Raw genomic sequence first — 14282 nt, 5'->3', positions numbered from 1 at the left:
TTTCAAATACTGAAGAGAAATCAGAAGAAGGAAACTGTGGAGGAAATGAAAGCATCGCAGAAGCCATAGCCATGCTTGGAAGACAGGTCACCAAGTTCATAAAGAAGGTTGATCAACAGGGTAGACCCAATGTCAAGAACATCCCGTCTGACATAAGGAAAAGATCAAATCCTGAAGAAAAGTTGAACCAAGGCAAGGGAATCCAGTGTCATGGATGTGAAGGATATGGTCACATTAAAGCAGAATGCCCTACCCTCCTCAAGATGCAAAGGAAAGGGATGACTGTCACCTGGTCAGAAGAAGACATTGAGAGTGAATCTGAAGGAGAGTCTGCTAAACATGTCACAGCTCTGACCAGTGTTTGTGCCTCAGAGGATAACTCAAGAGGAGATGAGCTTACCTTGGATGAACTTGCTGCCTCATATAAAGAACTATGTGTTAAAAGTGCAGAAGTATGCATCCAAGGAGAGAAGCAGAAGAAACTCATCAAAGAGCTGGAAGCTGAGAAACAGAAGCAGCTGACAATCATAGAGGGTCTAAAGTGTGAGATTTACTTGCTGACCTCTAAGCTAGACCAAATGACCAAATCCATCAAGATGTTGAATAAAGGAACTGACACCTTGGAAGAGATTCTAAAGGTAGGATAGATGTCAGGATCCATGTCTGGCTTAGGCTTCGCTAAGAATTCTTCGTCTGAACTCAAAAAGTCTAAGGCTGGAGTTCAGAAATTCGAGCGAAAGTCACATCCGATGTCTCAACATCAGGGAACCAGAATGAGTAAACATCAGAAGAAGAAATTTCAAAGATGGAGATGTCATTACTGTGGGAGATTCGGTCACATAAAACCCTTCTGCTACAGGCGGCATGGTCATCCAAACCAGACTTCTCAGGGAAGAACTAAGAAGAAGGCGTCCAAGCACAACGCCCCCATTAAGAAACAAAAATGGGTTGCGAATCAGACACCTCATGTCAAACCAAAGCAGCAGACATCTGAGATTAATCTCTTCCATGAAAATCAACAGTGTGTTGCTAAACTAGCTCACACTTCTCCCAGGGCACCTACCAGACACGACTGGTACTTTGATAGTGGCTGCTCAAGGCATATGACTGGGATGAGCAACCTATTGGGGAATCCACAACCCTCTACCATCAGATGTGTGACGTTTGGTGATGGAGCTAAAGGAGAAGTACAGGATGTGGGTGAACTGGATTATCCTGAAGCTCCAATACTGAGCAATGTACTGTTGGTAAAAGGACTGACTGCAAATCTCATAAGCATAAGTCAGCTATGTGACCAAGGATTCAAGGTGGAATTCACTAAGGGAGGATGTGTGGTGTTGAATGGGTGCAATCAGGAAGTGATGAGAGGAGACAGATCCAAAGATAACTGCTATCTATGGAAATCTAAAGACTCAAGCCAACTTCCCAAGTGCTCCTTAGCCAAGGGAGATCAGGAAGGGAAGCTGGGACATGGAAGACTTGATCAACTTCATGTAAAAGGAATAAAGAAGAGAATTTCCAAGGGAACTATGAGAGGAGTCCCATATCTGTCCTTAGATAAAAAGACAGACTGTGGAAAATGTCTGATTGAAGGTTATGAGCCAGTGGCACCTATTGGTCATGATATGACAGCAAGGGAGAAACAGATGGGTGTACTATTGTCATCGGCAGAAACCAAATACCTAGCCTATGGTAGCAGGTGGTCAACCCCAGTATGGAGGAACCTGATGCAGACTGACTACAATGTCACCCAGAATGTCATGACATTGTACGTTAATCAGTTTGAAAATAGTAAGGGCAAAGAGGGAATGTATACGTCTGATAAGTTATAGCAACTAATGAAGTTAGTTAGCTACTGTTTAGTAAGTCAAATTATTAAACAACAAATAGTGTGCTCTGAGTGGTCAAAAACTAATAGACCTTACTCCTGCAACAAGCGTTTCACATTCCGTCGCTTCAACTCTCATTCGTGCAAACCTTCTTCCAAAGAAACGGATCAACTCACCTCTGAGATATTCAGCATGGCTCACCAATCCGATTCCACCTCCTACACTACCGTGTCCGATTCCCCCAGCACGGAGTCCTGCAACCCTAATCGGGAGGAGATTGGTGTTGACGCTGCAACTTTTTCTCATGCAAGAAGACCGAAAGAAACGGTCTCCAGAGTCTCCTCAGCTATCGCTCTGGACAAACCATCCAAGGAAGGATCGAGGTATGTGCATAATGCAATTGCTTCTATTGTCACTAAGATTCTGTCTGGTGATCAGAATGTTCCTGGGGTTTCCGTTCCCTTGAACACTATCATACCCGATGAGGTTGCATGTCGAGAAACCGCAGTCGTGGTAAGAGAGAATGTGTTTGGAATACCTGAAGAGGTCCCTAAGAACGATAAACCTGTAAACAAGGTGAGAGGTGAGAAGGTCAATGTCACTCAAGGTGTTGATGACAACTCTAGAGCTGAAACAGTTAACCTGGAAGAGTTCTCTGATAATGAACTTTTGGCTTCAGTTATCCCTAGCATAGCCAAGAGGGTTAGGACTAGGAGGGAGAAAAAGACTGTGGTGCGGAGGTCCCCAACCAAGGAGGTCGATGAGACAACCTCTCCCAAGCAAGCAGTGACAGAGAGTGCACGCAAAAGAAAAGGGCATGGACCTGCAAAATCTTGGAGCAAAGAGGTTCCCAAGAAAATGAAGACCAAGGCTACTGTGGTGGAGTCTGACTCGGATGTTCCTTGTGATGTCACAACATCCCTGTCCAAGAAGAAGCCAACCTCTAGCAAGTTGGCTGCTAGTGTTCCAGAGGTACCCATTGACAATGTGTCCTTCCACTTTGCATCTAGTGTGAACAGGTGGAAGTATGTCTACCACAAAAGACTGGCCTTGGAGAGGGAACTGGCTCAGAATGCCTTGGAGTGTAAGGAGATTGTGGACCTGATCAAAGAGGCAGGGCTAATGAGAACTGTGACTCAACTCCCAAAGTGCTATGAGACCTTGGTGAAGGAGTTCATTGTCAATCTGTCAGAGGAGTGTGCAGATGGGAAGTCCAGAGAATTTAGAAAGGTCTATGTGCGTGGCAAGTGTGTGACTTTTTCCCCCTCAGTCATCAATCTGTATTTGGGACGAGCAGATGAAGTGCAACCAGAGCTTGAAGTGACTGACAACAGAATCTGTCAAGTCATCACTGCAAATCAAGTCCGGAAGTGGCCTCTTAAAGGGAAGCTGGTGGCCAGCCAACTCAGTGTGATATATGCCATGTTACACAAAGTTGGAGCTGCAAACTGGGTCCCTACTAATCATAAGTCAACTGTGTCGGTAATGTTAGGAAAGTTCATCTATGTTGTTGGTACCAAGGCAAAGGTGGACTATGGTACCTACATCTTTGATCAGACCATGAAACATGCTGGAAGTTTCAGTGTGAAGGGACCTATAGCCTTTCCGTCTCTCATTTGTGGCATTATGTTGAACCAATTCCCAAACATCTTGACAGACAATGACTTTGTGCAAAGAAGAGAGAGTCCACTGGCCTTCAGTTACAAACTGTTCCTGGGTAAGCATGTTCCTGACATTGTCATGACATCTGGAGAAACATCCAATGTTGGCAACCAACCAGATAAGGCTACTGTCATTGCTGTGCTCAGAGAGACTTGCAAAGAGCTGGAGGTTAGGAAGCACGCCTTCGAAAAGCTGATTTTTCAATTGGAGATGTCTGGTGAGGATACAGATGGAGCTGCAAGGCAAAGCTCAGAGGGTGAGGAGGAGGCTGATGATGAGGCTGAGGAATAAATCCTCTTTTATAATTCTGTCATTTGTGTGTAATTCTGTTTATTATTTGTGGATCTGTAATTTCAAGTGTTGCTTTGGCAACATTTTTGACAAAAAGGGGGAGTAAGGTGATACCCCAGGACAACAGATTATTTTGTTAAAACAGATATTCATGACAGATTCAAGTTTCCCTCCCTGCAGCTGATGTGTGATGAAGTTTTTTATTTAACTTCCCTCCCCTGTAGTTGATGTGTGTTGAAGTTTTTATTTAACTTCTGTATGTGTGCTGCAATTAGAAGTTTTTATTTAACTTCTGTATGTGTGAGTGTGCTGCCACTTTGAGTGTATTAGCTAGGTCTATCTCCTGCTAGATGTGTGATTCCGCTGCTATGAATTCTGTTATGGGGATCAAAGTGTTTTAGCCAAAAATTTGCCAAAGGGGGAGTTTGTAGGTGTTTAATTGGCTGCATTAGATGGTAAAACACTAGCTGGATTCTAATGTCTTGACTGATGTCATGACATGGTTTGTATGTGTGACTGCACTGTAGGTTAGAATATCTAACTGTACTCTGATGTCTTGACTGATGTCATGACACACTTGAGTAGTTACTGCAGGATTAGCTAATACAGGATTTATTGAATGTCAAACCAGATGTTGTGACATTCATCCCTGTCACCAGATACTAAGGAATAAAACAGTTGGTGTTCTGTTAGAACTTAGTATTTATTTCCAGTCTGGTTATCAAGGAAATACTAGACCTGGCATAAGGCCTACTAACTGAATGTCAAACTGGATGTTATGACATTCATCATTGACAGCATATACTGAACAATAGACAGAGTGGTGTTCTGCTATACTTCAGCATGTTTCTTAGTCTGTTCTTTAAGAGGATAACAGAACTGACTTAAGGCCAAATGTGTAAATGTCAAATTGGATACTTTGACATTTATTAATGTAAGTTGTTACTGTAGTATGGTCATTTTGGTCATATACAGGTCAGCAAAATTGTATAGTCTATTTTCTGGAAAAACAGACTTAGCATATGATCCTTGATGTCAAGCTGAATGTCGTGACATTCATTCCTGACAGTATATGCTATATTGTAGGTTGTTCAGTTTTCTGTTTCAGCTTTTTCTCAGGCTATTCTTCAGGGATTCAACAACTGAGAGAAAATCCAGGAAATCAACAACCAAGCTACATTTAATGAACCTAACAAATAGCCTATTTGTTAGTAACCTAGATGTGGAATTTAGGGGAACTCACGTGACCTTAAATTCAGGAGAATACAAGTGCAAAAGCCCAAGTACTGCAATATAAAAGGAAGTCGTTCCTTCATTCAGAACTGGGGATTTTTGAGGCGTGAAGGTTTAGTGTGCCCATCATACTTCACTACTGTATTTTTGTGAGTCTTGTATTAGACATATCTTGTAAGCCAAGCCTTTATCACGTAGATGATTGCTTTGGCATAGGGTGTTCATTGAGTTGTAAGTGTTGTGTCACTCAAAGCTTTTAAGCGTGAGTGCTGTGTATCTTGATTAAAGTTGTTAAGCACAATCAAGAGTTGTTTGAAGTGTGACTTCAAAATTGTCTTTAATATTGATTAAAGGTAGTAATCACTGAGGTGATTGAGGGGGAGTGAGTAGGAACTCTGATCTTAGAGTAAGATTGAAATTGCATTGGGTAGGGATTAAGTGAAGAGTTGTAAACGGGTGAGTTTAGCTTTGAATTAATACTACTGATAGTGGATTTCCTCCCTGGCTTGGTAGCCCCTAGATGTAGGTCATGTTGGACTGAACTGGGTAAACAATTACTTGTGTTATTTACTGCACTTACTTTTAAGTTCTGCATAATTCTTGTCTGTGCAGAATTGGATGTCATAACAACCCGTGTGACATCTAAAGTCTGATAACTAGAATTTCACTTATCCCTTCCATTGGCAGCTTTATCAAAGTTGTCTTCGGCATGAAGTTCAGCGAGGAACCTGTGTCCACCAAAACCCTTGATAGTATATTGTCTATGCATTTCAAGGAGATATGTAGGGCCTTATTATGGTTCTTTCCCTCGATCGGAAGTTCATCATCGTTAAAACCCAAGAAGTTCCCAGTGGTTACACAAGCTATCACATCGTCAAACTGCTTTATCGTTATGTCTTTCGTGATATGTGATGCGCTCAATACTTTCAACAATCAATTCCTGTGTGCTTCTGAGTTGAGCAATAAAGATAACATGGATATTTTTGAAGGTGTTTGATTCAGCTGGTCCACCACTTTATAATCACTCTTCTTGATTATCCTTAGGAATTCCTCGGCCTCTTCACGAGTGACTGCAGCTTTAGGAGACATGTGCATGTCTTGCATTTCTTAATTAGGGACGGGGATCTGGACAACAACTTCCTTCCCTTTAGCCTTTGCAGAAGTATCAGCAGTTCTTGGCACGAACACTCGGCCATTACGTGTCATTCCTTCCGGCCCCACAATCGAGGTGATGTTTGGTTCGTTGATCATCAAAGGTTGGTCTTCCTTCCCTTGCTTAAAAGCTTTGGACTGATATATCCACGGGACCGCCTTCTCATCTTCATACGCGAACGGTGCTGGAAACTCTATCACCAATGGGCTTATAGGTATTTCCACATTAACCTCATCATAAGGGATGTCCACCACGACTATCTCTTCCTGGCGCTTGCTCTTGACACGACGATTTATCTGTAATTTTCCTTGATCCAGCATTTGTTGTATAAAATTCCTCAACCTTTTATTGTTCTACTCAGTGACTAGCTCCTTAAGGATTAGACCACTCTTCAGCAATTGTTCTCCTATCCTGGCAATAGGGGTTTGAATCTCTTCAACCTTACAGATCAATTTGTCTTGATCACTCTCCTCAATGGCACTGACGGAAGCATCCCTATGTGTTGGTATGGGATTGGTGTTCACGTTCGGGCGTCTTGGAGTGAAAGAGACAGTCTTTGCTTCGATCAAGTCTAGTACCCGATTTTGAAATGCAAAACAATTCTCCAAGGTATGACCGGGTGCTCCCATGTGAAACTCACAATGGGCGTTAGCATCGTATCCGGGTGGATATGGAAAACTAACCGGTTTTAGCTCCCTCAATGTCAGAAGACCCTCCTTTTGCAGATATGGGAATATTTGGCTATAAGGTACTGGTAGATGATCGGGTTGCCTTCTTGGAGGCCTTGGCTTGAATTATCTTGGTGGCACGGTGTTTTGCTTTTGGTGATGTTGTTGATGTTATGGTTGATACACCTGTTGTTGCTGCATTGGCTGTTGATAAGGTATGGGTACCACAGCGACGACTTGGCCATATGAAGCCTGTTGCTTCCCCTTATAGCTGTCGCATCACGCGAAAAACCGGCGGGAAAAGAAAGAAACAACAGAGCCGCCACCGTGCGTTATTTATCCCAAAAGAGGGAAAGGAAACGCTCGAAGTAAACCTGGGAAAAGACATGGTCTCGCAACCAAAGAGGATGGGTTCGGGAGTCGGTTATGCGAAGGGAAGGTATTAGGCCCCCTACGCATCCGTAGTACTCTACGGGATCCACGCACAATAGAAAGGAAATTGGTTGCTAAACACTGCTCAAACTCACACACACTGGCTGAAAAGAGACAAAAGAAACTGACTGAAACTGACTCGGCAGGATGTCGCATCCTGGGCCTACTTAGTCTATCAGGCATAGACATCAGAGTCGAAGTAGTTCGGACCGGGGAAAACAACACATGCTCGCTAGGATATCGCATCCTATGCATACGTATCTCCTTTGGACGAAAGAAGAATCAGAGCATTCGTAGCTCGGCTGACACGCACACAAACAAAGCGAACACAGGCAAACATGGAGCCTGAATGCCAATCACTGGACTTACATCAGCATCCGAACCTAAACACACACAGGAAACCAACTGCCAATCGCTGGACTTATGTCGGACTCCAACCAGAACACACACAAGGGTGGTTAAGACACAAAGGGTTGAAACAGAAAAAGGGCGCCCGGAGAGATCAGCTCAATCTCCTGCCTACATACTTCATCTGGTGTGAAGATCAGGGCGATGTAGTTCCCCTACGCAGGGACAAAGAACTAGCCTAACCAGATAACAGAGGGAGACACAACTCTAGGGAGACTACGACTCGAGCCTAGATGTTGTCATGCAAAAGCAACCCTAAGTTAAGGTTTCTAGCTAAATGGCACAAGGGCCAACCTATCCTAGACACGGCTTGCACAGGAAGCAAGGGTCTCGATTGCAACTAGGGCAAGAGAAAGGGGAGGTCTCAATCGCAACGAGGGCGAGAGAAAAGAATTAGTGTTAGTTGTTAGTCAAACTCGACAAGACATCGCATCTCGTGCCTACGTATCTCATCTGGACATGAGAATCAGAGTTGCCGTAGTTCGGCCACGGAGGGAAAAAGGACTCGATTGCAACTAGGGCAAGAGAAAGGGAAAGTCTCGATCGCAACGAGGGCGAGAGAAAGGAAAAGGCTCGATCGCAACGAGGGCGAGAGAAAGGATAAGTCTCGATCGCAACGAGGGCGAGAGAAAGGATAAGTCTCGATCGCAACGAGGGCGAGAGAAAGGATCGCAACGAGGGCGAAAGCAAACAAGGATTAGTCTAAACTAACCCTAACTTGCACAGGAAGCAAGTCTAAGCTAGCCTAAGAAACAAAGCAATCACCATCACAGATAGCACCCACTATATACACACAAGAGGCTCACACAAGGGTTAGGTTTTAGTCGAGGGGTCATATCAACCTCAACAAACAAACCTCTGGAATGGGGTGAGTGTTGCTCTTAACCTTGCCATCGAGGGGCTAAGGTGAAGCAGATGAAAGGAGATGAGGGGTGTGCCTCATTGCTTCTATCCCTGGCCTGGGAGAGCATTTGACAAGAATGTGTGGGTTCAGAAAGTGGGAACCCTTCTACACATTTAATACTGACTCAACTGTGCAATTGCACAAGATCTTGGGTTTTTATCTGTAATGCATCAACACAGTGGTGTGAGCAAAACAGAAGACTCACTGAATAGCAGGGGATAGGTTGCTTATCCCTTGGGTTCTGCCAATTGCCTCTTCACTTAGGAGGTCTTTGACTCAATGCAAGGACAATTTAAACATACACAAGCATTGCCTCTTAAGGAGGACTTCAGACAGTTTGCCCGGCCAAATAACAGGCCGGGTCTCCAGACTACATGAAGTAAAAGAGATTATACCTCAAGCAAGTTGCTAAAAAGCAAAGCAAAGCAAGTTCAGAGAACTTAAGCAACTAAGGGTACCTGAAAGAGTCAAACTAATCAGTAAACATTTCACAAGTCAAAGCAAAAGGAATTGAATCCACAGACAAAACAGAGGATCAATTGTGCAAAGCACAAGACTCAAGCACATGAGTCAAACCTACAAAACAAAGGTTAGCATATAATATGTAATCAAACTCAATCACATTTGTATGATCTTTGAAGCATTGATGCTTAACCTGAAACAAAGAGCTCAAACATAAGCCAGGAGACCACTAGGACAAGCCTAGGGTCAAGAACAAATAAGAAATCCAAAACAGCAAACCATATTCAATCAAAATCACATTCAAACATCTAAGAATCAAACACAATTGGATTCAAACTCAAATCATGCATCAATGTCATTTCATAGGTCAAAGAAGTCAAAACATGGCAAAAGGAGCATACAAAAGGTCAACAGCAAGACCAAGCTCAAAAGCAAGCATAATCAATCCCAAAAATCATGAAATAAAACACATTCAATCCTAACATCTAGCATGGTAAGCATGTCAAATTTCATGGCATTTGGATGAGAGGAAGGCAGTCAATTAAAATCAAGAAGTCAAACCAAATTTAAGCATGCACAATGAAGGTCAACAAACATGGGTCAACTTCAAAAAATCATAACAAATTGAAAACAGATGAGAAATGGATGGGATCAACACCAATGCAAAGCTCAAGATGTCTAGTATGCACATATGAAATTTCATGATCATACAATATGGTATGAGGATTTCACAAAGGATTTGGCAACATGTATCACACAAAGTCAACATTTGACTAGGCAGGGAAGAAAATTCTCAAACAAATTGGAAACAGCACAATCAATTCCAGGAAAAATCACACATGAACTAGACATGTAAGGGAGGGATCATGCAAAATTTGGGGTCATTTGGATGTAAGGAAGCATGTCAATCAAAATTGGGAAAATGCACATTCATGGTGTGACACCAAATGTAACACCCTAGTTCAAAAATTCATATCCAGCAAACCACATATGATAAATCCACAAACTTTATACCAAAATGGAGATGAATGAGTCTAGTTTCACCACAAAAAATTTCAGAACCAATGGATGCAACATGAGTATTTCACAATTGTTTTGGCAATATGTATCATTTTTGGTCACATAACACAAACCCTAGAGCCAATTAATATCCAACCAGCCAAAAAATAATTAAAAATCATAATAAAATACTAGACATTCTTGTGATCATTATGCAAAAAATTTCAGGTTTTTTGGAGTTAAATTGAATGAAAAATGAATTGTTGAAGATGAGGAACAAATTGGAACAAACATGAAACACATAGTATGAATGGCAAGTCAACTAAGTTGACCGGATGGCACAAATGTAATTAAGCGCCCCACTTATCCAAACGCTGCGTTTAGGCTAAACCAGCGAAATGTTTTGATTGGTCAGTTCCCAATGGAACAGTGACGCGGACCAATGGATGCTCAAGTTCTGGGTTCAAAAACCCTTAGGGTTTTAGCAGCATGGCTTTCATCATCATCATGTTCAAACATCAACAAAACAACAAGCACACCATAATCAACAAATGAGCATGACTATGAAACACCAACATCATGCAACATCAGCTAACAACAAAACAAACATAACCATGGGGATTTTCTGGGCAGAGTTTAAGGTTGCAAAACAACAGCAAGCATTCATCATCTTCATTCAAACATGGAAAATCGATCCACCCAGAAATCACAAGTGACCATAGCAATCGACTCAGCACAACAAGCATATGCATAATATAGCATCCATTTAACAAAATCAGCTTCAAACAGTGTGAATCGAGTAGAAATATGTTTGATCATAAAAATGAAAAATCAGATTTCTCATGCATAACTCTACTATTTTACATGATACAAGTTGCAATGGACTCAGTGATGTGTACTCTACCAGAAACATACCATGGATTGGAAAAAAAGGAGGGTCGAAATCTTACTTGGTTGTGAAGAAATGGAGGAAGCAGTGGTGTTTTGAGTGATGCAGGCACAAACAGGTGTCCACGATGCTTGGAGATGTTGAACACTTGAAGTAGGAGAGCTCAGCAAAGCTTATAACCCTTTAAATCTCAATTCACCATTTCAGGTCCATGAGAAAAACAGAGTTCGAAAGTGGAGTTTCAGCTGGGATTTTACACTTGGAAGCAGCTCACAATGATGATGGATGATGAAGAAATGCAAGCTTGCTCGAGGGTTTTTGAAGTTTTGTGCAGAAATTCACTTTTGGCCAAAAATGCAAATGGAGAGAAAAGAGAGAATTCTGGATCGTGGAGGCTGTCTCTAGGGTTCTGAATGAGCAGAAAATTTCATTATAAAGGTCTGTTTAGCATGGCTAATGGAAGTGTTAAGCTTGATTAACTCAAAAATCACCAATTGCACATTTTGCTAAATTGCACATAAGTGGAAATGGAGGTGTGGTCTGCCACGAATGGGCCTCAAAACAGGCTGCTCATGACCTTTGTATTTGCTGTTTTTAGTTTGCTGATGGATTGCTAAACATTGCTTTCACTTATGAAGCTATTTGCAAAATTTGCCAATTTCACACCTTTGGCCAAAATGGTGATATGATGGTATCATGAGCATGAATTAGGGCTTGGAACATCTTGCAAATATCATTTAAAATGAATCCCAATTGGCCAATTGTGTAAAAAATGCTTAAATCAAAAAGTCAAACTTGAGTCAAACTTGATTTTTAAATGAAATAGGTCAAAAAATGCCATTTTGATTGGCAAGGTTTTGGTACATGATGTTTACATTTTTGGAAAGAGGAGGAAAAATGTGGTTTGTAGGAAAAAACCCCACCAAATTTGGCCAAATGGTTTGAGAGATATGGCCTTTTGAAGTTCAAGATTTTGTGAAAATGAAAAGATCATATCTTGCAAACCATTCATGGGATTTGGGAGTTCTTGGACTTTTTGAAAATGGGAGAACAAGATCTTCAACTTTCATGTTGGGAAAAAATTCATTTGAAGCTTTTATCATGATGTAAGTTTAAGATCAAGAAGTTTCCATTTTTGGCAGTTAAAATTACAGGTCCAGTTTCTATTTTTGGAAATTTTCTGATTGGCTTCAAATTCTTCATTGATATTGATTGCCATGACACATGAGGCCTATTAGGACATGAATAAGCTCTCTCAAACCATTTCCATCCATCAAAACCAAAGAATCAACCACAGTTGACCAACTTTGACTTTTCTAGGGTTTTGCTTGACTGAAGCACCTTCTGATGAATTCCAAACCCTAATTCCTTGATATCTTGATTCCAAATGATGTCTCAAGATATATGAACCTTTGATGATTGATCATGGTGCCCAAATTCTGCAAGAATGGCCACCATCCACTGCAAATGACTGACTTTGACTGATTTTGACCTAATTGACTGATTGTGCATGAACTGATGGCTTCTGAACATCCAACCCTTGACTTAAACACTTCAAATGGACCTTCAAGTCATGTGAACTTGTTGGTCAAACCCTAGGGCCTTGGCTCCTTGAGAAACACCCTTGCTTGATTGGTGGACTGATCTCCTGATCAATTTGACCTAATTTCTTGCTTGCTTGCTCTTGAGGCAACTGGGGACAATGCAATGCTATGCAATGTATCATGATATGCTATGACCTAATATGAGATAGTATGTACAATGATAGGTGCAAATTTGAGGTGCTACAGCTGCCCCTATTCAATCAGCTGGGAACCCGAACGGATGATAGCAGCGGCTGTCAGACTTTCAGGGTAAACAGGGATTGAATACTAAGAACCGTAGAAATTTGCACCGACTGGGATCCACCAATGGAAACGTCCACTGGGATTTGATTCTTATTACTGGGTATTTTTTGTTTTTTTTTCAAAAGGTACGGCCACATCCAGACATCGCAATGACGATGAATGGGAAAAGAAATCACAACTAGATGCCAACGGACAATCTAGGAAACACTCAACGTTCACCAAGGTCAACGGAGAGGTAAATCCACAGGGGGACAGATACAACTAGACGTCATAGGACGAATAGGAAGACTCACGTTTATCGACACCAACGGAGAGGAGGAAAACTCAGCCAGACGTCATAGGACGAAAGGGAGACTCACGTTTATCGACACCAACAGAGAGGAGGAAAACTTCAACCAGACGTCATAGGACGAAAGGGAGACTCACGTTTATCGACACCAACGGAGAGGAGAAAAACTTCAACCAGACGTCATAGGACGAAAGGGAGACTCACGTTTATCGACACCAACGGAGAGGAGGAAAACTTCAACCAGACGTCATAGGACGAAAGGGAGACTCACGTTTATCGACACCAACGGAGAGGAGGAAAACTCAGCCAGACGTCATAGGACGAAAGGGAGACTCACGTTTATCGACACCAACGGAGAGGAGGAAAACTCAGCCAGACGTCATAGGACGAAAGGGAGACTCACGTTTATCGACACCAACGGAGAGGAGGAAAACTTCAACCAGACGTCATAGGACGAAAGGGAGACTCACGTTTATCGACACCAACGGAGAGGAGGAAAACTTCAACCAGACGTCATAGGACGAAAGGGAGACTCACGTTTATCGACACCAACGGAGAGGAGGAAAACTTCAACCAGACGTCATAGGACGAAAGGGAGACTCACGTTTATCGACACCAACGGAGAGGAGGAAAACTTCAACCAGACGTCATAGGACGAAAGGGAGACTCACGTTTATCGACACCAACAGAGAGGAGGAAAACTCAGCCAGACGTCATAGGACGAAAGGGAGACTCACGTTTATCGACACCAACGGAGAGGAGGAAAACTTCAACCAGACGTCATAGGACGAAAGGGAGACTCACGTTTATCGACACCAACGGAGAGGAGGAAAACTCAGCCAGACGTCATAGGACGAAAGGGAGACTCACGTTTATCGACACCAACGGAGAGGAGGAAAACTCAGCCAGACGTCATAGGACGAAAGGGAGACTCACGTTTATCGACACCAACGGAGAGGAGGAAAACTCAGCCAGACGTCATAGGACGAAAGGGAGACTCACGTTTATCGACACCAACGGAGAGGAGGAAAACTTCAACCAGACGTCATAGGACGAAATTGAGACTCACGTTTATCGTCACCAACGGAGAGGAGGAAAAACTTCACTAGGGAAGGGAGGGGACGTTATGAACATCGAAAGAGGATGTTTACCGACATCAAAAGAAGACCAGACACTTACGCATGACTGGAAATCACCGCAGGATGGTGTTTACCGA

This window comes from Lathyrus oleraceus, chromosome 6, assembly GCF_024323335.1.
Source record: "Lathyrus oleraceus cultivar Zhongwan6 chromosome 6, CAAS_Psat_ZW6_1.0, whole genome shotgun sequence".
Lineage (NCBI taxonomy): Eukaryota > Viridiplantae > Streptophyta > Magnoliopsida > Fabales > Fabaceae > Lathyrus > Lathyrus oleraceus.
The sequence above is the reverse complement of the archived record's forward strand: the minus strand, read 5'-3'. Positions refer to the sequence as shown.